The sequence below is a fragment of the Cyanistes caeruleus genome, chromosome 9 (assembly GCF_971803275.1).
Source record: "Cyanistes caeruleus chromosome 9, bCyaCae1.hap1.1, whole genome shotgun sequence".
In the NCBI taxonomy this organism is placed as follows: Eukaryota; Metazoa; Chordata; class Aves; order Passeriformes; family Paridae; genus Cyanistes; species Cyanistes caeruleus.
In genome coordinates, this window is record NC_141709.1 from 30,974,792 (window position 1) to 30,999,213 (window position 24,422).

Here is a 24,422-nt window from a genome sequence, read left to right on the forward strand (position 1 = left end):
CTCAGCATATTCGGTGCTGTGCTGACACTGGGCATTAATCTTGACACCCTCACTGGCTTTGAAGTGTTGATGCAGAACAACAGGAATATTGCAAAATTCACCAACATCAAAATCAAAATATCATCTTTTAAATAACGCTTTAAAAGTTAATTAGAAATTTTTCTATCGAGTCTGAGAGAAGCACCTTTGGATATACCACTGAATCACCCCAGAACCGGAGCTAAAAGCGGTTTGGTTCTTGAACAGATCAATCCTCTTTCCCAGTCAGCACTGCCACAAACATTTGCTGTGGACCTAGGAAATACTGTTCCCATTAACAGCCTGACAATATCCTGTGAATATGTGCACGTGAGCAGATTTTTTGGTGTACTATTACCCTCGAGCATTAGCTGGGAGAACACACCTACGTACCGAGGCTCGGGTAAACAAACACGGGGTGGAATACAGAATATAAATAATGGGAGGAGTTGTTGTTCCCCCATTCCATGCTGGGATTTAGGGCTGGGATAAGGCAGTCTGCTCTTAGTCCCATCCAGCAGAGCCCTTCTATCCATAGAAATGATTAAAAATTAACTAGGCGAGGAAGACAGATCGACTTTATCGGGTACTGCCGAGATCAGATTAACATTCCACTGACACAGGGGAGTTCAAAGTTCAGGTTCCTGCATTACTGGAAGTTTAATTTTTAATCTTTCTTTAATAGTTAAGGTCTAGGGGAGTGCCCTAGATAGGTCCTGCCCTGACATGAAGGAACCTCAGGCCATAAACTTCAGAAGGATGGATGATGGGCATCTGATGTTCCCCAAAAGAAGAGAGAGCTCTTGCCTGATGAACTAGAGGTACTCCTGGAATTAATCATGCCTCCATTGCTCTTGTTTTGACTAAACACATCATCCTGCTCCAAAGGATAAATGCAAGGGGTGAGAGACAAAGAGAGAGGGCTCAAGAGACTGCTGGGACTCTTCTGATCATACCTGGTGGCCATTGCCCGCAGAAAGGACCAGCTCTCAAAGCACCTGCACCTTCCCCCAGCTCAGGGACCACAGGAGCACATCCCCTAAGGAGCCAGGCTGGGAGAGATGGGGGTGTTCAGCCTGGGAAACACCCAAGGTTCTGGAGACACCTTCCAGTGCCCAGATGGGCTGCAAGAGAGCTGGAGAGGCACTTTGGATGAGGGCGTGCAATGACAGGACCAGGGGGAATGGTTTCACAATGACATGGGGCAGGGTTAGATGGGATATTGGGAAGAAATGATTCCCTGGGAGTGTGGGTAGGCCCTGGCACTGGGTGCCCAGAGAAGCTGTGGCTGTGGAAGTGTCCAAGGCCAGGTTAGATGAGGCTTGGAGCAACCTGGGATGGTGGAAGGTGTCCCTGCCCATGGCAGGAAGTGGAACTGGACGAGCTTTAAAGTTCCTTCCAATCCAAACCACGATTCCATGTTTCTATGATAAAGTCAACAAGTATTTGTGACCTACACTCACTTTTACCAACACTGTTATGTCCAGCCCCTCACTTCACAAGACAGTTCCAGCCACCAGAAGAAACATTCTCTTAAAAACTTGGGATGTTCCACTTTTCTGCCACTATTTTATTGTCTTTACTGCCTTTACTGTGCTTCTTACAGTTGCTAAGAATTACTTAACATCAGCAAATACTAAGCAACAAATGTTTTACACATGACAAATCCTTTGCCTGTGGCGTTTTTAGAAGTTCACATTTTTTCTCACGCAGCAGAGCCTGGGTTAGACTCTCACATCAGCTGCTGCAAAGGTTCAGGAGAAATAAGGGACCCTGTCTCCCACTAAGCCTCACTCTCCTTTCAAAAACCAAATTGATTGCTCTTGGATGGGGATGGGGGACATTCTGTGCCTTCCCATATGGAGAGCAGATTCTATGTGTTGAACATGCCTGTGAGGTAATATTTCAGCTGAATCTACTGTCTGTCACATCTGGTATTTTGAATAATCGGTTAAGTGAACCGTAAATTAAATTAAGCCAAGCCAGTGTCATAAACCTAAAGTGCATTTCCAAAGGTTCTCCCATATGAAGAGGGAGTTGGCTTTAGAAGGCTTTAACATCCTGACTCTGAGAGCCTTAACTGCAAATAAATCAACAGCCTGTGTGCTTGTACCCGTGCAACAGCCCCCCAGAGTGGATTAAAATTCAATAGTTGTGAGAAAGTGACAACAGGGATGGATTTTCCTTCTTAGACACCTGCCACGATCAAAGGGCTTCTGATGGTGACGACCCTGGAAATGCCAGAGCAGGCAGGATCCTGGTGCTGCTGCCCTGGGCCTGCCAGCTTGGCTCTGAAGAGCAGGAGACACCAGCTGCCCTCTCCAGCTCTGGTGGCAGAGGATCTGCAGGAAAGGTGCTGCTGTTTTACCTGCCTGACACAGGCACGAGGGACTGGTGTCCAGAGAGCTTTTGGTTGCGCCCCAAACTTTCCTCCCGTCTCCTGGGGCTGAATTGCTCCACTTTCAACCAAAAAGAAAACAACCCCACAGTCAGGGAACAAAAAGCAGCAGCTGATCTGTAAGCTTGTCCTTGGGAATGCTCTCCACAGCCTCGTGAATACGATTTCAGCCAAAGGATTGTCTTTCCCTGCACCTCTCGCAGCCCTGAGCACCACATTTTACCAATAAAGGGCTAATGAACCACAACAGTTGTTCATATGTTTTCTTACTCCTTCTCCAAAATGTCACAATAAATCTATATTGCCGAGTAACAGCAAGCAGATGGATATTGTAGCTCGTAATTTGGCTTAGGTGTTCTCAATCAAGGCAGAGATTAATTCTCCCCAGTGATAACCAGCTCTCTCGTTTGTTAGGAGCCCATTATCGTTTTCTGAAAGGTTTTTCTCGGGACAAGGGTAAAAACCAGCTCTCTTTGTCCTATTGCTTTATCCATTACAAAGAGAATGAGGGACGGATCTCTGGAGACAAGGTGAGTTAACCACAGAAAATGACATGGCAAATAAGCATGGAAACAATAGCAAAACATTCCTAGAAACACTCTTTGATGGAGTGCGTGGATTCATGGAATATATCTCCTGTTGCTTTGTGAGCAGCTCAGGAATACTTCTGTCAGGATTATTTCCTCAATGAGACTGAGAAATAGATTAAAAAAACAGATCAAAACAAATGAAAAAGCTATTTTCTGAGACACGTCTTGCAATAGCAAAAGGAACGTGTCCTTTTTTCTAAAACCTTCAAACTAAATAACAGAATAGAAAACCAATATGGGTTTTACTAGCTGGGAAAAATAAAATGGAGACACGGTGCCATTTCTCGTGACACAGAAAAGAACTAAAATTTGAAAATCTGACAAATAAAGTGAGCTTTAGTCCTGACTTCCAGACCCTGCCTTGTCCCTGGTCCTGCAGGAGAATTTACATTTCCTCACTGATCTCATGATTTCATTACATACTCCAAAAAACATCCCCTTAAGGTATTTGTTAGCCTTGAATTTTGTTTGCTAATGAGCTCCTAATTGTGGCACAGCAAGTTCATCAACTATTGCACTTCTATAAAACAAAGAGGTACTGCAGCTAATTATTTGTTAAACTCATTATCAGAGCTCTGCTACTGCAAAATTCTGTAGGTGTTAATTTTCCAGCTGGCATCCTGCTGCAGGACAGGGGGTGAGGACTTGAGCAGAGCTCTTGAAGTGATGAAACAGCAGTGAGAGGGGTTTTAGAGCTCCTGTATCTCTCACCACCTCCAATGGGGCATTTCAGAGCACCTCCAGAAGTGCAGAGAAACCTCTGCACTGACCCTCGAGGGCACTGGGTAGGATCAGCACAGGTAATCGACGAGTTTTCACTCCCTGCACACTAAAGAAGAATATATTAGTAGAAAATTAATAGCTCTGTTGGTTATTGATTAAGAGAAATGCTACAGTGCTCTTACGATTTCAAATTGCTCCTGATTAATGGAAGAGGGAAGGGAATTTAAAGAGTGATCTCACTGTTGGGAGCATCCCAGAGCAGCACTGACTGCAGCATCCCACACCTTGCCCTGGAAGTGGGGACCACCCAGGCCTGACTCAACAGAGAACCTGAACTGCAAAATATATTTCTGTATCAATCCTGGGGCTAAGACACTGCAGGGTTCTGCCCCAACAGATAATTGTAATTCTTTAATCTGCTGGGTGAAGGTTTCGCCGCCTTTCCTGCCTCGCTCTTATTGCAGGAGCTCAGGTGTCTGGTGTGAGCCTCTAACTGGGGGGGATCCATCCCCAAAACCATCATTTTATCCACTGTGGTGGGTAATATTTGCTCCTGTCCATTCCCACCCTTTCTTTCTACTCCCTCTTCTAGTGTATCAAGGTTAAGGAATAATGAATAATCAATAAGGCCACGTCTCCACCAGAGAAAAATGTTGCAGCCTGAACATGAGAGCTGAAGAAGATTTAAATACAGTTTTGTGCCATCCACTCCAGCTTTGCTAATATGAGCTGTGAGTCAGCATCCTCTTCTAAATCACTGCAATTGCCACATCCTCCAAGAACAAGCCCTGCAATGCTTCCCACGGCCCCTGGGAGCTCAGGCTTCTGGGAAGAGGCAAAAGCCAGGACTGAAGGAAAAGAATTACTGACACTGCTCAGGCACTCACCCAGCAATGGCTCCTCTTAAAATTGTGCATTTTGAATCAGCAAGTCCCTTCCAAGGGGGGACTTGCAGAGAAGCCAAGCAGAGTGCCTTCCAACACTGGCATTAGTGTTATATATGAATATTTATTCTATATATTGAACGGATAAACCACTAGAACTGTCTCTGTGGAAAAAGGGGGAATTAGCTCTCCAAAACTGCACATTATGCTGGAGACTAAAATGTTTTGGAGAGAGGGATGGTGTTTCCAGTTCTGCCACTGATCTGCTCTGGAAGTGACCAGGGTCTTTGCCCCCTGAGCAACAGGTAACAAATGTGCCCTGCAGTGAGACAAAGAGACCAAAAAAAAACTTGTGACTCTCCAAGGTAAAACTATTCTATTCCAAAATCACATTGCTATGCAGCACTCACTCCTCTGCCTATTTAAGCTGAATGTAAATGCAGGCTGCTATAATCTTGTATTATAAGAAAAACACTAAAAAAACACCCAAAAAGACATAACAACCTCCACTACAGATACAATCAAAACAGCCTTTAATTATTTGCAGGCAGTACTTTGCCACGTACCACAGTTATTCATTTATACTTAAAAAAATAATAACCCTACTCTATTTGATAGTTGGTGATACTGAATTAATAATTTGAGCAAGTCAGGAGGAAGTTAATGTAATCCTCAATTTGCTTTACATCTTCAGAGTCACCTACGGCACTTTACAAGGCAGGTAATATTATCACAGCTGGACACCTTGGTAATCTTCTGAGCTCTTTCTCCTTTTCAAAATAAATGTTACAGATTTACCTTGATACTGCTAAAATAGCTGTTCATTTACTTCAAGAGATGAAAGAAAGCAGGTGAATTAACAGAACCCCATCACACTGCACACAAATTCCAGCAGGGCACAACACAAATGGGAGGTCCAAGGCTGCAGATGGACCAGCCACTTCTCCCTTTTCAAGGGGAGGTTTGGGTCCAGCTCCTGCAACCTGGCTTTTTGTTTGCCCTGTGATCCAAAGGATTTGTAGAAGATGGCAGATGCTCCATAAGAGCAGACTTGCTACTTGGAAACCTCAGCTTGACTCTTTGAGGCTGAAACTGAAAAGAGAGGTGGCAAGGACCCCCAAATTTAACTACTCCTCTCTTCAGTCTGGTGTGCACACTCTGGAAACTTAATGGATTCAAAATACCAAGACTGGGATGGACTGCAGGGAACCACTGCCAGCTTTCTGTGTCCAAGGAGACAAATGCTTGATTTAAACCAGTACAAATTATGGTTTTTCTACAGAGGACAGGTGTGAAATTTGCTGTCAGCTGGGAGAAATCCTGCAGCCATGAAGTGCCTGAGCAACACCCACTGCACCTGCCCAGGTGGGGCTGCTCATCACCTGCAGCACCTCCAGCTCCTCATGACCCCAGCAGTGCTATATTCTGGGCACCAGCTAAAAAACTCCTAGTGTACCCCACAGGAAAACACTACTGAAATAAATCTCAAGGTATTTGGTGATTCTGTTTATGCCCATGTTGCCTCCCAGCACCATCCAGGACATCTCAAAGTCAGTCTCACATGAACATTCCTCTCAGGTTTGCTCTTTAATTTATATGGGATACTGTTGCCTGCTCTTTAAATAGAACTTTTTTTAAAAAAAATCAAAATATATATAAAACTCATTTACACACATTTACATATCAGAAAAGCCTAATCAAAACCTCCCTGATTTCCATGTCAGCTGTCATAGATGTTTTAGCAATCAGCAAGCTTATATAAAAAATAAAACCAAAACATATTTGTCTTCTTACATAAACTGTTAGAGCATTATAAGTAAAAAGTTAGATATCTAAATGACACTGTAGAACCTGTAAAAGATGGAATGATTGATTTCATAATGTTTCCAGGAATTATAAATAACCTTTAAGTGTCTCCACTGCTTTGATTTGCATAAGCAATTGAGAGTTCATTAAGTAGGGATTAAAACAAAGCTGATGCAGGGTTGAGGACTTGGTCTGAGCAAGGACCTGGGTCAGTCAGTGCTGCTGCAGCCTCAGCTCTCCCAAAAAACTGCTGCAGATCATGTTGGTTTTGGGTGGTGAGGTTTTGGTAGTGGGAAGCTGTTTCCAGCCTGGATCAACCCAGTATGGATTCCCCAGGATCAGCTCTGGGGTTACACTGAAAATCTGTGAAAGCTGTGAAAATTATGTATAAACCAGGGTGTGTCAGCTGGAAACACTGTGGGACCTGCACAGGGACTTTACAGGACTTCCAGTGGAACTTGGAATCGTGGAATATAATCACTAAAGCTGGAAAAGACCTTCAGGACCACTGAGTCTGACCTCCAAAATCACTGAGTCCAACTGCTAAAACTTCTTAGGACATTCACAGGACTTCCACAGAGAATTCCCCCAAACATTCCAAGCATTTTCCACCACTGCCAAGGCTGGGATTTCCCCTCAGTGAGCACCCACACAGCATCACAAACACACACAAACACAAGAGATTTTGTGGCCTTTCCTGCCCGTGTAAGAAATGAGAGGCTTTTGCTCCTTTGGCTCTGAGCTGCAGCTCCAGGTTGTGGTTATGGGGCATGAAAAGGGAGGATGGGAGCACAGGGGAAGGAATGAAGACAAGGGAAGATAATTGAAAGTACCAGTGCACTAGTTATGTTGCATATATCTAAAGTAATTAGTATTAATAAGCTGTCAGTCAGAAGATGTAGTTGTTAAAAGGCAGTTTCAATGGGGGAAAATGATAATTGAACTCCTCCATGTATTTGTCTGCGTTATTTATTCTGTTGTTTTTTCAGTTCACTGCAACAGGTTCGTGTTTAGCAGAAGTGAAATTGAAGAAGTAAATGGAGTTTTTTTGTTTATTAACTAGGAAAAAAAATTGACCTCTGTTGCTCTGAGCAGGGCCAGCCATAGGAGGGAGGCTCAGGGAAGGTCAGTGGGTCAGTTCAGCACCTGGTTCTCACTCAAACCACAATGTTTTCAAGCTACAGCTTTGCATTAATTCTGTTTTGATATATACACTTGTTCCTGTGGTACCTGGCATGGTTCTGCTGCCCCTTTATTCTCTACTAATTCTCAGCTGACTCCAGATGCTCTGTCTCATGATTTAACACTGCAGTTCCTAAAGCTGGTCAAATCACTTGCACTGAATAACATATCCAATAATTCCCTTCCTTTTTTCTTTTTTTTTTTTTTTTTAATTTTTCAATTGTCTGCAAGCAGTTTACAGCATTTCCCAAAGCATCTGTAATGAGAAATTAGTCACTAAATATTTTATACAAATAGTGATTTAGGCAGTATCTCGATCACAAGTGCTTTGCTGCAGATTCAGCTGGGACAGAAGGATTTGGATTGGATTTGTGCTTCTGACTGTAAATTGGCCACATGGATACAGCTCTCTTCCTCTGCCTTGCAAAGCAGCCCTGATGACAGCATTGGGGTATTCCAGGCTCCAGCATTCCAAGTGCAAGTTGGACTGAGCTGTGACTGCTCTGGAATATCCCCGGTACATCACCTGCACCGGAAGTATCCTTAATGCTCAGAGCTACAGAAAAATATCCCATCCCTATTTTACACAGCCTGATGTGACTTTGGCTGCAGGGAGGAGATCCTGACCCACAGAGAAATCCTGAATTTTATCCCCAGTGTCAAGAAACCTGGACAGAGAGCTCCACTCAGGTGAATTTACACACGAGGAAGTTTCGGTGCCACTGGCACGGGTTGCCCAGAGAGGTGGCAGCCCCATCCTTAGGAACATTCAGGGTCTGGATGAGGCTCTGAGTGACCTGATCCAGTTGGAGACGTCCCTGCTTATGGCAAGGAGTTGGACTAGAAGGCTTTAGATGTTCCTCCAAACCCATTCTGTGCTTCCATGTGCGTGGTTCCTCTCAGGAGCTCCTCCAGCACAGTCCCCTGCCTCCCATCGCTCCTCACATCCCAGTGGAGCACTGGGAGCTAATGCTAACACCAGGAATTTCTCTTCTGTATGCCACATACATAAAAAATGCAGCTTTTTTATGGTCACCTGCTGAATTTAAGGAATCTGTAAGTAATAAACCCTTGGCAGCTTGGCACAAAGGCTGCTCTGACCACTGCAACCCATTTTCGATTCTGACTTTGTACAATCTCAGAGGAAGTAACTGAAAGCCTCCTTGGGCTGGAATAACTCCTGGTATCAAAATGAAACATTCCTGACCTGGTACCATTCCAAATGAGGGATAGGAGACATTTTCTGACTCAGGCTACTAAAGGAAAAATAAAATAGACAACATTAGGAAGAAAAATGGGAAGTGGGACGCTACCAGAGCCCTGCTCCTGTGTCCAACACCCTGTGTGGTGGCCAAGGTGGGGCTGCAGGGAGGCCAAACCTCTGGCATATCCCATCTCTCCTGTGGCCTGGCGTGACTAATTTGGATTGCCACAGCTGGAGGTCTGTTTGGGAATGCTGATTGTTTCCTAACTGGAAGTGATTGTGATCATTTGTTGCAGCGGGTGAGCGTGAGGCCCCGCGTCGCGCTCAGCAGAACGTGAGAGGCTCAATCCATCTGCACCTTCCTGGAATGCCCTAAACCCCATCCCAAACCCAACCCAAAGCCACACACTGAAAATGGGCCACTGGAACCATCTGGGACCTCCCTCTGGTGACTCCTTCCTTTCCTCCTCCTGCCAGCCTCCAAGGATAAAATTCATGATTCTGGTGTTTTGAAGGACAGGGAGGATGGAAGAGGAATCCGTGGCCTTTCGAGGCTTTTCACCTTTTCAGGAGGGAATATTTGCAAGGAGCTTTGGATGGGGAAATTTTGTAGTCGTTAAATGTCCCAAAATTACAAAAAAAAAGATCCATCTGAGGCACAACTCAGCTCATTTTCAGGATGCATGGCTGCTCCTCATCCTCCCCATCCCATCCTCACCACCCCCTGACAAGAGCAAGAGACTCCCAGAGACTCCCCAAAAACTGCTGGGGTTCCTCTCCAGCCATTGCTGACACAGGAGCTGACCCTACCCCTGGAGCCACAAATCCAGCCCATTTTCCAATCTGCTTATTTACACAGGGACAAAAATTATTTTCTCCCAACCAGGATTTCTTGTGTCAGTCATTCAACGTCTTCCTGTGGTTTTTTTCCTCCCTTTCTTATTACCTTTTCTGATAGTAAAAACATTGCAGATGGGCATCAAACTGTGCAAAATGTAAATTATGATTGGCTAGAGTCAGAACATAAAAAATAAGTTATTTAGATGCTTTTATTTTTATTTTTTTTTCCTAAGGACCACAGCACATATGGCATGCTAAAAAAATGTCTCGTGTTCATTAAGGCTAAATGAGACAGGTTAGAGAATCATGGGCACCAAATGGAAAACTTGGGGAAAAAAATGCTGGCTGGCAGCTCATTCTGCTGATAATATTTTTTGGATGTTTCCCTCCTGCCCTCTCTCCCTCATTTTTTTTTAAACTGCAAGGACATTTTTGCAAATATTTCACAAATATCTGATGGCTGTTGCTTAGGAATCTGTCCTCCCCGCTGTGCCTTCCTCATTCGAAGGTCATAATCTTCAGTTTGTGAAATCATAATTATCTCGCTAGCCAGTAACTCTGATGTCACAAATGGAGGATTATGATGACTTCAATGAAAAAAGCAGCAGTGGGAGAAAATGAACCCAGCCACAAGAGCTTGGTTCCCTCCCCACCCCTCCAAAAAAAAAATAAGGATGTAGCTGAGAGAAATATCAGCAGAATGATCTCCAAATAGACTGCATGGCATCAGTGCCTTTTTCAGAATATGAGGTTAATTTCTGCCCTGTGCCAGTTTAATACAGACTTCCCCTTTATTTTAACACATAGCAGGTCTTATATTTAATGTAATAGCAGAATCTTGCTACTTCTTGTGGAGCTCATACAGAGACCTCAGAGTTCTTCCATAAAAATGAAACGAGCCTCCCTGTAGCACTCAGGAAAATAAAATGGCCAAGATTCACCACAAGGTCACCTAAACCCAGGGCTTTACTACTGCCAGATAATTCGGCACTGTATCAAAAAATATGACAAATAAACACTGTCTGTCAGATTAATAAAGTCTTTAATGGCCAACTCTCCTTATTGCTTTTTATTGAGCATCCTTGCCAACATAATGCTAAAAATTCTTTTGAATTTTGACTGGCTTATTCAGTGACAACTTCCCTCCCCAAAAAAAACACAGAATCCAAAATGGGTTGGGTTGGAGGGGACCTTAAAGACCTTTTGGTTCTGATTCCCCCTGCCACGTGCAAGGATACTTCCACCAGAAAGGGAGTGAATCTTCCACTAAAACTGGGGAAGGAGACCACAGTAGAGCTGGGACCATCCTGATGCATTTCCCAGACCAGAAGACACACAAACCCCAGACTGGAAACAGGACTGGGATGGCAGCACTGATCTTCCTCCAGGACAGACACTCTGGGAACATGATTCAGCAATTCTGAGTGTCATTATTCTGAATAAAGCTATCAATGTTTCTCCTGAGGAGTTTGGAATACGAGGAGATTTCTACTGTCACTATAAACGCTAGTGCGCGTCTCCTGGGCTTCAGACAACGTACATTTCGATGTTCCTGCCTGCTTGAATGAGACATTTAAAGAGCTATACTCTGAATTCCTGATGTTTTATAAAAATATGAACTAACAGTGCAATGACACAATTCTAGTGTCACCTCCCATTGCTGCTCTCCACGTGCAAAAGCAGCGGCGCCCTGGGACCAAAGGCGAATCTGGGAAACGCGGTGGCTTCTGCCACAGGCATCAGAACAAAAGTCCTGAATGCTGGAGGTTTGGGAGGAGGGGAAAAATGCAATTCCCTGATCATAACCATGTTCCCTGGCACTTGGCTGTGTAACTCAGAGGGGAGTAAGTGGCAGCAATTGCACCCTGGCAGAGGAGGTGCCTTCCAAAGGCGTCTCACAGCAGCAGCATCCTCAACCTCCCGGCTGCAGAATTGGGCAGAGAGCACTGGGGGAAATAAAAGCACAACAGCTGCAGTGCCACAGGCCCCTGGCCCATGGAATACGTTAGGAGAGCACGGCTCACACCCACCGCTCTCCATCATTAGGAACAACATATGGTGGGTTGGTGTTCGTGCTGCCTTTCCCTGCCTGCCCCGCTTCTGCTCAAGGTGTAAGGAAATTAGGAGAGAGGAATGCTGCACACGTGAGCGGAGAACTGCAGGGGGAGCAACCATATGGGGTCAGGAGGATGTGTAAATTCTTTGCTGCCACATCTTCATCAATTCTAAAAGCTCCAAAAGCACCGAAAAATTATTCAGTTTTGCGTTTGTGTGGCCAAAGCCTTCCTGTGGTTTTTATTTTTCTGTTCTCGCAGCAGCTGAGACGCCCCTTCATTGCCATCGTTGGTGTGCTGGTTTCACACTAATTGATATTTAGTAAAGAAGTGTCCACCCGAGGGCAGGAGGAAAAAAAACACCCACAGAAATAATTTTCCTGAAAAAAGCAGCTAAGAGTTTCCTTCTGTACTTAAGAAAAACCCTAGTAACTAGCTAGCTCTAAAAATTGACATCCTATTAAACCATTTAAAAGCTCAGCCTGGCTCTGTAAATTCCACATCTTAAAAACAGGCAAGCCCAAAAGATCTCTCTCTTACTTCCAACCTCAAAAAGTAACTAAGCTCCCTGGTGGGGCTGGCCCTGCTCCACAACAGTAGCCAAGCAAAAAACAAAAAGCCTATTTTACCCTCCTCCTAATCCATATCTAACAACAAAAAATAAGTACTCTAGTGACTTTAGCCAGCACTAAACCCACCACATTACTTAATACATTAACCAAAAAACTCAAATCAACAAACCAAGCCCACTAGAATTGGTCACACACTCCCAAAGCACAACACCACAACATTTGCAAACAAGGTGACAACAACTGGGATGGCTCATCCAGCCCCAAGAGCACCCCACAACCTCTCTCTGTGCATTCACAGCACAGAGGTTTGTGAAATCAGCCCAAATCCAAACTGCTGTCTTTGAGACAGCCAAGACTGAGTCAGACAAGCACCCTGGACTGTGCAGGGTGCCCAGAGGTGGGTCCTGGAAACACCTTTCCCATGGGCAGCTCGGCAGCAGCCACCGCTGCCACTGAGGATGGTGGGCAAGGATGAGCTTGGAAGCAGCAGGAAAAGCACAGGGATGGGGTAGGACAGGAGTCCAGAGAGAGGCACAGGCTCACAGCACTGCACAGACATCAGCTGGGACAGCTGTGGTGCCAGGATCTGGGGAACAGCAGGACCAGCACCCATGGGGGCACTGGGAACACTGCGGCTGCACGAGAGGAAAAAAGAGCAAAATCTTCCATTCACCTCTGTCCAAAGCAGGACAGTCCTCTGTGAATTTCTCCTAACATTTAGCCTGCTTCTGATGCTGTGAAAGGTGTCATGAGAAATGCCAGTGCTGCCAGAGGACTGGGGATGGTGACAGGCGCTGCTCAGGAAAAGCGGCACAGGGTTTGGCGTCACAAGTGTGGAGTTAACCTTTGTCACCTCGTGTTCAGCCGACTTCCCCCCTTAATGAAACAGCTTGATTTATGTATGAGTCATTTGCCTTCATAAGAAATTTATTAAATGATTGTCTCTTCCCCTCCCCCCTCCAGATTTGTCACTTGGAAGGTGGTGATTGGAGTTGGAACCCGCGCTGGCGCGTCACCAAACGAGTTCGAGCAGCCCCACGTGTTCCCACTCTCTGATCAGAAGGGAGCACTCCCAGGACAAGGAAAAGTCCTGGTGCTGCCTCTGGATGCTGCTGGCCTGGCAATTGCAGATTATTTTTGCAAGGCTTAACAAGAGCTGGGGAGCAGCACAACCTCAGTGTCTGCAATGGGATCTGGCTCCAAAGCTCCATCTCGGTTCAGCAAACGAGAAATCCAAGGAATTCAGTGAGGACCAACTCCATGGCTGGTGTCAGACATGTTTCAGTACACTGCTGAATCAGATCCTAATCTCCCACTCCCTTGGCATCCCAAAACATGAAAACTGTACAACCATGCCAAGAATATGCTATAAAAATAATAGCTTTCAGTTTTAAAAACTAAGCTGTAAAACACCCCTAGAGTTGCAATTGGTCTTAATCTCTCTGCAAGTGTCATTTTACATTAGGCCCTTGCTCTTCATTCACAATTTGAATCAAAATAGTACTTCTGTTTTAATTAGTTTTATAAATTTGCTGAGCTAAATGAATACAGCAGTAAAATCAAAACTGCAGAAAATGTGTGTAATCTCAGCAAACTGCATTACTTCTGGAACAAATTGTAAACCTAAAAATGAATTAATTAAATTTATTAATTAAAATCATTTGAATTAAATTATTTGATTAAAATTATTTGAAATGCCAAGACATGAAAACTGTGAATTAAACTGCCACAGAAAGTCTACAGCTCATTTTAATAAACCTCAATAGCCCCAGCTACAAAATTTTCTGCTCCAGAGAAATCAGCTGGCGTGTGGAGACGAGCAGTTCCCACATGGGCAAAGAGAGCAGAAGAGTTTTAAATTCATTTTGTGACACCAACTGGAGACTTTTGTTCTAGATGATAACCTTAGTTTTCTCAAAACCCATTACAGGCAAAGCATGACTTAAACTACACTTCTTTCCTTGTGATGGCTCCGTGTCAAAGCACTGTGAGTGATGGATTAGCAATATTTGATTGCAGCTTCCAGGGCATTAATAATCATAGGAAATAGCTCTTATAAGCAGGGTTTCCTTGCCCACTGGCTGCTCTGCAGATTGCTAGGACAAAACCAACCTATAAATGCAGAAATTGTATTTCAGTACAGCTCTGCCAGCTGGCCACACCTTTATGCACCTAATTCCTTCTACTTGGGCTTCTCAGTAGGAAAAAACCCAAAATTCTAAATTGAATACATATTAGGAATATCAATTTAATTAAGAGGGTGACAAGAGGAGATAAAGGCAGGAGGGTGTTTATTCCCAGACTAAATTTCTACCTGCTCTGCAGTGTGTCCATGTATTGGTGTGTTCTAGTGGGAAAAAGCTGTGCAGTCTGTGCTGTGTCCTGGAGGACAGCAGCACCACAGGTACCTGTGTGAGCCCAGCACAGGAGACAAAAATCTCACTCTGAGCTGCAGGAAGGGGAGCAGATGGTGCAAACATTCACACAAACACACACACAAATTCACACTTTTTCACCAAGTTACTTCCATGCTTAAGCTGAAGAGGGTTATGGCTGGAGTTTGTCATTCTGGATTCCCCACGAAATCGGCTGGGGAAGGACTGCAGCAGGTGAGGAGCTGTGGTGGAACAGGGTGTGAGCTCAGGGAGCCACACACAAACTCAGCCACAGCAGTGCTTCTCTCCAGCTCACTGAGCACTTCCATGCACATCCCCAGAGCTCCTGCAGACCCTGCTGGCACCAGAGTGGCCCCACACACACAAACAGCAGCCCAGCACCCACAGATGCTGTATTTAAGGACTTGTATGCAGACGGTTCTCTAGAAAGCACACTCTATAAATAAAATATGTTTAATAACCCAAGAAAACCAAACAAAATAAATAAACCATGCTACTGACTGGCAACCTCCTCTGCAGAAGAATCTGTGGAACACTTTCCAGGCTTTCCAAAGGGCCTGCATTCGAAATATTCTGCATGATATTGTGTTATTCCTTAAACAGCTGTGAGGGTCCACATGGTGCAGCAGCTGACAAACTCCCTGCTGGACAGCTCTCCTGCTCTCCAACCAAACCAGCTCAAACGTCAGCTGGAGTCAGTGCTCCATTTAATAACTGCAAGGTATGATTTATTCGAAAAAAATAATGATGACTGTGTTTTCCCACTGCTGGGAGTCAGCGTGGTCCTTGTGAGGTCAGGAATGCTGTGCCAGCTCATTGCCCAGCCTGGCAGATTCCCCACAGACCATTAAGGGAAGCAGGGAAGCCTGAAGTGCTGAGTGATGTTCTCACAGCTTCATATTTCACTTCTGGGTGCTCCTCTCACCTGCAGAAAGGAGTGACATGAGTCACACTGAGGCCTGAGCTTATTCTGGGTTTATCTCCAGCTTTGGAGGAAGGGCTGAAGCCACCCCAATCTGTGCTGATGCTGGAAGGGATCAGACAGTGCTCCTGCCCCTTCCTGCTGTGAGGAGAAGGGTGGGAGATGGGGAAAGGGGTAAATGTCTGCTCCCAGGCAGGAGGGAGATGTCTTCCTGGGATGCAGCACGAGTGCAGTCTGCTGAAAACCCCTCTGAAAGTGCTCTAAGAAAGCTCTGCAGCTGCCTCTGGGAAGGGGCTTCTCCACTTCAACTGCACTGTGTGGGTGGGAGGCTTATTCCTATAGGAGGGGCTGGCAGGATTGAAGCCAAGTTTGTAGGAGGTGATTTCCAGAGCCAATTTGTCCTTTTCTGCCCTTTTTTATTCTCTGAATAAAGCTGAGCACGCAGGAGAAGAACCAAATCCAATTCAGCATCACCTATTTCTTCTCAGGACAGAAGCTCCCTTTCATCAAAAAAAATAAAACCCTTGTAATTCCATCCATGCTGCAATCTGGTGAATTACCAGAGAGGATTCTGGATAGAAAACTCCTGCTCTGGAGCGAGCCCCCATTGTCAGCTTCCTTGCTATGCACTGCACACAGCTTTCCTTGTTCCACAGCCAGAAGTGCTGCTGGATCTTTTTGTCCTGCTCTCCCCAGAACTCAGCCTCTCTTCAGCTGGATCTGTGAGTGCCAACAGGTGGGAAGGGGTGTGGGGAGGCAGAGGCTGCCAGGGTGCTCCAAAGGACCATCTGTGTGGGCAGGGAATGCACAATCCCAGCCAACGACATCTGTCCGCCTCCAGCACTTCACCTACTGCAAAGGTTACGCACCATCGCCGTGCCAGCTGTGCCAGGCACCGGTTTAACACAAAACACCCCAGAAGCAGCCTGTGGGGACATATTTTTGTTGTCTTTAGCCATTTTAAAAGCAGAAAATTCTGCCTAATTGAAAGCTGGCGTGCCCTCCCACTTCTCCCCGCACAGGAGGTGACACTGGGGTCACTCAGGTGTTTATTTGATGAGACTTCCCCTTGTGGGTGCAGCACCCCACTCCACACAGCCCTGGTTCATACTATGTGCTCTGCCTGTATAAATCTTGGGAGTGTAAATGTTGGGATTATACAAGCAGCCAGATTTCCCAACAATAACACTGAATCAGAGAGCTTAATACTATTAACACACTATCAATCACACACTTACAAATCCACAGAGTAACCCAGAGACAACAATTTCCCCCACGCTCCTCATGGATTTTGCTAAAATAAACAAAAGTTTCCCACTCTGCACTTTCCCTTTACAATGCTGCTGCCAGCTCTGATGTTTTTTATATTCCTCTGAGTAACTAGTGCCAAAATTTTTCCTATCTTTACCAGCAACCAAAGCAGCAGCTGCAGAGGAGTCCTGCAATTCTCAACCTTGTGAGCAGAGTCAGAGGTGTTTCCCAGGTGGCATTCAAGAGGAGAAAGATGGAAAGCTGTTCAGTTACCTCTCTGGTCTAACACAACCTGGAAGGTTTGGGTCCCTTTTTTATGTTTGAACATCTTTAAAAATGTGTTTTGTTAATACTTTATGGCCTTTTTAGGGAATCCTTGGAGGAGGTGCCACCTAAGGAACTGTCCTCATCTTAAAACGTGCCCCCTCTCCACGTGGCACTTTTTAATTCCCAAAAGCAGCATTAACTGTCATTTTTATGAGGCTTTTTGATGCCTACTTGTAACTCTCTGCCTTTCCAGGTTCCCTCCCCATCTCTCATTCCCAACGAGCTTCTCGCCCAGCAGCGCCGTCGCGGTTGGCGCTGCCACGCTCACGCCCCGCCAGGCTCTGCTTTCCAGGGTTTGTTTTTTACAGCAGCCGCTGGTAATTGAGGCTGGTGTGACACTGGCTGGATAATGAGTTCATTCTCCAGACCCACGGAGAGCGAGGTACTTCCCTGGCCCATCTGTTCTCACCGCACGGCTCCGGGAGCGCCGCTTGTACAGAGAGCGGCAAACAGCCGGCGGAGCTGCGGATGTGCAGCAGAGCCTGGGCTGATGGACCCTGCAACATCCTCAGCCAAAAAAGAGACAGAGCTCTGGGATTACCTCAGAGCCATTGCTGGAAATGGCTTAAACTGGGGAAAGGAATAAAAATAAAAACAATCAGCAGGAAGAAGGCCTCCAGAGGGCTGAAGCAAATCTTGTAGCGCGCACGTGGCACAGGCACAGTGCTGTACCTCCGCCACCTCTATTTCCTCCAGGTTTTCTAAGATGAAATAAAAGCTCCAAGAAAAGTCACAGGTCTGTGAACAGAAGTGGTCAAAAGTCAAAGCAAAGATCTAGAGAGACTTGAACAAGAAATGACGCTTTAAAAAACCAAGGCAGGAAGTTTATCCAGCCTTGACTGAAACTGGCACACCTGACCTCAAAAAAGGAAAAAAACAGTTAAAAAGACTAGGTACCATCTGTAAATATTTTTAGAGGCAAAGAAATCTGGTGCCATCTTCAATCTGAATAAGGGATAAGTAAGAAATTATGTTGGTCTACTTGAATAATGAGCAATTTAATGAAGATTTTGTGGGCTCTGTAATGATCCACCTCCTCAGCACAAAAGCGTGGCAGCAGATGACTGACATCACCATACTTCAAATTGCCTTTAAAAAGAAAAAAATTCCCTCTGTTTTTAAACACATTGTCCCACAGAACCTGCTGCTGGTTGATATGAGCAAGGGGCAGATGTGAGTGATTCATTAATGCCTTGAGGCTGCTGAAGGTCAGGAGAACATCCTCCCTCACGTCCAGCAGGACACTGTAACAGTGAACTCGCACCGTTAGGTTGGGATATGAGCCAGCTATTAGCAGACAGAGCTTGCTCCAGGTAAATCCTTCCACAGCTGCCTATTATCCCCATCACATTATTCCTCCTGACAGAGGCAGCACTGTCCATATAGATCACAGGTGCAATCCAGTATGGAAATCCTATTTAGTTGTGCAATACATTACTGTCTTCTCCCTGGCTCTACTAATGTCTGAATTAAACTGTAATATCTCATGGCTGGAACCTTTCTTTAATTCATACTGAAGACCCCTCACACAATCTATGTGCTGAACAAAGTAGTAAATTCACCTTAACATCTTTATGCTTCCCCATAGTCTTTAAATCATTCATATCCAGACTTTCTGTGTGTTCTGGATCGGGTGGAAATGTTTCTAGCACATAACTTTTCCATTAATGGTTTTGGGGAATGAACTCTTCAAAGAGAAAGCTCTGTCCTTTAATCACTGGGAGAAAGAGCAATGCCCACACTTCACTGCTGCAGGATGAGCCTGGAGAAGCCCCTGGGGCTCTGAGCCATCCTGGAGTGAGGTTCCTCTGAAGAGTGGCCCTGAATCCATCCCTAGAGAACAGCACACACTGCAGAGGGGTGGCATCCCCCTCCCTTCCCCAGAGTGCTTCCCCTGCATGGCAAAGAGTGGAAAACTCCCCTTTCTGTCACAAGATGTGTTTCTGTGAGTGAAACCCTCCAAAGGGGCTTCCCTCTAACACCAAATGCTATTATTCACCAAGATTTGATAAAACCTTGGAAGCAAATTGGAGAACAGGCTCCACTTCATCACCTGCAGGAGTTAAAGGGGGGGAACAACAGAGCTGCACTGTACCTAATTTGTGAGATATCTTCTAAAATCAGCTTCACTAAGACCCAGCACACCCAGGTAAAAACCACCACTGAGTACAGCAAAATGCAATAAAAGCACATTAAGGGGTTTGGCAGGGTTCTCTAAAATTCAAATAAAGACTCTCCTTTGCAAGGACCCTGCATACCAAGACACTGCAGCCTTTAGAGTATTGATGACACTGATTGTCCCCCTCTTTTGACAGCTGCACTTTTCTCCATGAACCCTTTTCCCTCTGTGGTTCTCACCCAGAGCTAGAAGGTCCCATAATCACTGCTACAGAGGCTGGAGGAGAGATAGGGTTGTTATACTGTGAAATCCCTCGAGCTGAACTTTATCAAATTTATCCAGGACATCAAGCCCCCCCTGAGGGGAAAAGCCTTTCTGCTTTTTGGGAGTCTGCACAGGCAGTTCTGGAGCTACCTGTCCCCACTGACCATGAACTGCCACACCAAGAGCTGACAGAAACAGGGTCCATGAGGCAAACTTCTCCCTTAGACTCCAGCTCCCTGCATGCCTGGGAGAAGGGACTGTGCCAGCAGCTGACTGGAAACTTATCCAAAATCCTCATGGTTTCTCTCAGCCAAATATGGTTTCCAGTCTTGTAGGGCCCAGGAACATTTTGTTGAAATCACAGAAATGTGCTTTTGTAATTTGAAATACACGGTGCCACTCTGTGTATTGCTTCCTTAGGTACTCCAAATTTCTGGCCTGAGTCCAGCCTCTCAAAGACAATGGGTTCTCCCCAGTGCCATGTGATACCACAGGTCTCTCCCCACTTCTGAACCTGCTCTGGGAGGGTTTGTCCTCCTGCAGTGCTCTCCAGCTGCTCCCAGCCTCTGCCTCCAGCCTCTGACCTTTCCAAGGCTACCTGGGAAATCCCACATTTGGTAAGAGACTTTTTAAAGCAAACTGTTTACATATGATTAATTCTTCCTGTAGACCTCAAAAACCCCTCCTTCCTGATTAACAAAGGTCACTGAATCTCAAAAGTTAATGGCAGACATTTCAAATACATTACAGCCCTCCTCTGAAAAATGAAGTAAAACAAAACTGGGCTTGTCTGGAGAAAATAGATGTACCAGCAGAAAAGGCAAGCAGCTGGGTAGGTACAAACTGGAAAACTGATAGAGGAGCAGCTGTGGGTTAATCTCAAGAGCTGGAGAGGAATAGGGCAGGACCTCTTGCCAGAGCAAGCCCAGGTACAGAGAAATAAATATATATCCTAACAGTGAGCACTGCTGGAGCTCCTGTTGGAGTCAGCCCTGCTGGGCAGTGGGATATTCTCTGAGTGTTTTGAGGTTGCACTTTCCCTATGAAAGACCCCATGAAAACGTGAAGAGGGAATTGTCAGTCATCTTCCTGCATGTTCCCATCATATCATTCTCTATAAGGCAGCCATGACTTTGCTACCCTTCCTGATCCATAATTCATAACTCATACAATAATCAGAATATTTCATGCTTAATAATTACAGCGTTAATATTTGGGTAATTTAGAAGTACCTTTCTGCAGCAAAGTTCCACCTGTGCCTCTGAATAATGCACAATTTGTTTATGAACAAAACTGTTCTCTCTCCTCTTTCTTTTCCTTCCCCATTCATACCCCCAAAATGTTTCCAAACTGATAGGGAAAAGAGGAATTTGAATAAGGAATCTCATTACTTCAAGGCAGAATTAAAAAAATATGAAATGCATAATGCCCAATTTATCAATCAAAGCCAACTGCAGTACAGACACACTGAAAGCCCTTCACTCTCTAATCACTAATAGGTAACACTATCAAATTCAGCCCTACACTCTATTAGAATTGCAGTAGAAAAGCACTTAGTGTAATGCCCAAAGACAGCTCACCAAATACTGCTCACTTGGCTCAAAGACAAGGCTGAAGATGTTAATAATTTGAAAGCTTCCTTAACCAGTGTGCTTTATCAAAACACCCAGGAAATGAAACAAAATACCTACAACACAATTTCTGTAGGTTTTAAAAAAATATATATAACTTGTATTCAGCCCAAGAACTGTGACTTTTTTTCCCCCAGATTTGTGAATTACCCGTGGATGTCTCGCTGTCCCAGCTGCAGAGTCCATCACCTCCCCGTTGCAAACCGCAAGAATCATTTCCATTCCTTCTTTCTGACCACATTAATCTCAGGCTTGCTTGTAGCAGGATTGTTTTTAATGTCCTTTCCTAATTCCTCATTTTCCCATCAGTCTCCCAAGCACCACAAATGTACAATGCTGGCAGGGCAGCAATGAACTTCATCCAATCTTCTCTCTCAGTTGTGCCTTCTTTCCTTGACCTCCTCCGAGGGAAGGACAGGCAAAGACACCAAACCTCTGTCACCAGCTCCAGTGCCCATGTCCTCTCTTTTCATGTTATTTTCAACCTCAAACTTCAGATTTCCTAAGGTTTTCTTACTCTCCAGAGTAAATATCAGCAAGAGAGCATCGCTGTAAAGCACCGAGAGCCAGAGCAGAACCACCCAGCTGCAGGCAGCAGCACAGTTGTGACGGGGGGGATGCAGCAAACACTGAGTTTACACACAGACAGAGACACTGTGAGCTGGTGACAAGTAGTACAAAGACTTATTTGATGCAAAGACAGAATGACTGCATTGCTTATGTCAAAAAAAGATCAGTGGAAGCATAACAACAGAGCATTCTGCATGCTACACACACCGCATAAAGCACAAAAAATACTCTTTATGTTTCCTGCGCTTTTCTAGCCTGGTTTCTCAGGAAAAAAACAAGAGCTGTGCAATTGTTCTGTCACTCATTGCTTCCCCAAATAACTTTTGAACCTGTTGGCTGATCTCAGGTTTGACAGATAGGCTGAGGTCTCAAAGGGATCACATTCCTATCAGATGTGTGAAAATAATAGAGACTCAAACCAGTGCCTTTGCCGAGCTGCCCCCCGCGCCGTGCCTGCCTCTGCTCTGAACCTCAGGGGTACCAATTAGCCCACGAGCTGGAGCAGCTCTGTGGAGCAGGGCACAGCTGGGGAACGCTTGCTTACATCTTCAGACAGCGCTCCCAGCAAAAACATCGCTGTGCGCGCTCCGGCCGCCGGCCGCGCCGGGAGGAGCGCCCAACGCTCCCACCACAGGACACAGCGAGGTGAGAGCTCAGATCCATCCTCCTCCAAGCACAGAATTGCACGGCAAAACCCCAAAATGCCAGTGCTCCCAGCCTCAGCTGGCCTTGGTGTGTTTGGTGTTGACTTTATCCTCACACCCCAAGTCGCGGATCGTGTCTGGGAGCTCCCACGTGCTGTTGGTGCCAACGCCCCAAAGGCTGCCCTGTCCTCCCAAAGGCTCACCAATAAATAAATAAAAAGAAATTTCCTTCCTTGCCCTCCCCTGCCTGCCCCTCAGAGCTGCAAACACCAATTCAACCTCTCAGCTCCTAAAGCACACGGGCATTTTCTTGCTGGCACCACCGAAAAAAAAATAAGAGAAGCGTTGCCTGGCAAAGAGTAAGATTTCTGTTCGGTTTTAAGGGGATGTGTATGACAGGCAAGCTACAGGACTCTCATTCTAATAGCCAATGCTGCTAATTAAAACTGTTTTGGAAGATCTGCAGCCAGCATATAAATCACCCCTCTATATGCTATAAATAAGAGGCAGATACGGAATTGAATAGCTCCCATTTGTCAACGGAATGAAGAGATTTGATTGTGTCTTTTTGAATAATAAATCCAGACATACCTAGCAGGGCACGGAGAGTTGCTCCAAGTGTCTCTTTTATCAAACAACAATGATTATATTATAGGGTTTGCATTATGGGCCATCATCCATTTCTCTTGTTTTCTCATTTATCGCTGACATCCTCCCTCCCAGATGAAACATTTTGCTCTGCACGGAATGTGTTCATGCAAAGATCTCAGGAGCAGACACTACTGAGTCTCCTGATGCAGAGTGCACCTACCAGGATGTATCACAGGGCAGAAGGGAGTTTTGTAAGGAAACTGAGCTGTGGAAGTCTAAATACACAGATTTTTCACTCTAAATACACAGATTTTTCACCCTGTATCTTTTTTTCCACAGCGCTTCTAAAGGACATTCAAAATGCACTGGCTATCAGACAGAGGAGAGTCAAATTCTTATTGGCAATGGATGTCCATTTATGCAAAACAATGCAGAGAACCCAAGATAAAGTCCTGAAGATCATCTTATAAAATCACTGAACAATGGAAACTCCAAAGGCATCCACACACAAGAAGCAGATTCTTGAAAATAATAATAATAATAACAACAATAATAACAACAACAATGACAATACCTCGCTCCTGTGTGGAAATCTCTTTTCAACCATGAACACTACATTCCACTCACAGCCACCATGTCTTTCTCACTGGAAAAGAAAACAAACAAATGGGCACCAATTAGAAAAGGGCATTTATTAATGTTAAGTTCAGAGTAGCTTCAAATTTTGCACATGCACTCATAAAATAGAAGATTTAGGATTCCCTGTCACACGGAAGGCTGCAGAAGGTTAATTGAGTTCACTCTAGAAGTATCATTACCTCTATAACACACCTAAGGAAAAAAGCACAGCAGTCAGATTATGAAGATAGATTTATTTTAAACCTTTAAAGCTATTTGTCAAATTTTTGCCCTCTAGCAGGGTGAGGATTCCTCTCGCTTTGTCCCTAAATTCCAGTGCAGCTGAACAGCAACTTCCACAGCATTTCCTCAGCTGTGGATTTCACACCTTCCCACAAAGAGATACCCTTGTCCCACCCACTGATGAACTGAGACCGAAGTCATGACCTCTGGCATCTATTCCCGTTTTCCCAAAGGAAAAGCATTCTCTGGGATGGACCACAGGATTTCCTCTCCCCTGCTGAAGGAGCAGCTGCTGGCTGGAAGACAGTGAAACCAGTTCAGGAGGCTGCAGAGAAATTCCTATGGGCTGTGCCTTTATATTTGCTTCTGCTGGGGCTTAAAGTGGGGAGAAAGAAGGGGGAAATCTTCCCATCTGGAACCCCTCATCCTCCCCTTCCAAAGGGAACAAGTGTCCAGAGTCCCCTCAATCAAACTGGGATCAAGAGCATCCTTGTGGCTTGCTCCTCACCTGCTCAGGCTGCTTAGGCTCTGACCTAGGTGTGCTTATTTTACCAGCAGTAACTGTAAACCGGGAT

General features: G+C 45.2%; 1 protein-coding gene and 1 long non-coding RNA gene across 6 annotated transcripts in view; one reads left to right on the forward strand and one right to left on the reverse strand.

Annotated features, from left to right (window-relative positions):
- Nucleotides 1–24,422, reverse strand: part of DAB1 (DAB adaptor protein 1) — a 418,255-nt gene that overhangs the window by 195,305 nt on the left and 198,528 nt on the right. For all 5 annotated transcript variants that reach the window (XM_086841649.1, XM_086841645.1, XM_086841640.1 and 2 more), the window contains exon 2: nt 23,561–23,632. The gene's annotated coding sequence lies outside the window, so the exon portion shown is untranslated. The remainder of the gene's footprint in view (nt 1–23,560; nt 23,633–24,422) is intronic.
- On the forward strand, nt 2,897–5,744 carry LOC111933007 (uncharacterized). Its single transcript, XR_002866476.2, has 2 exons — nt 2,897–2,946; nt 4,322–5,744. It is a non-coding gene; the product is annotated as an uncharacterized LOC111933007 (long non-coding RNA).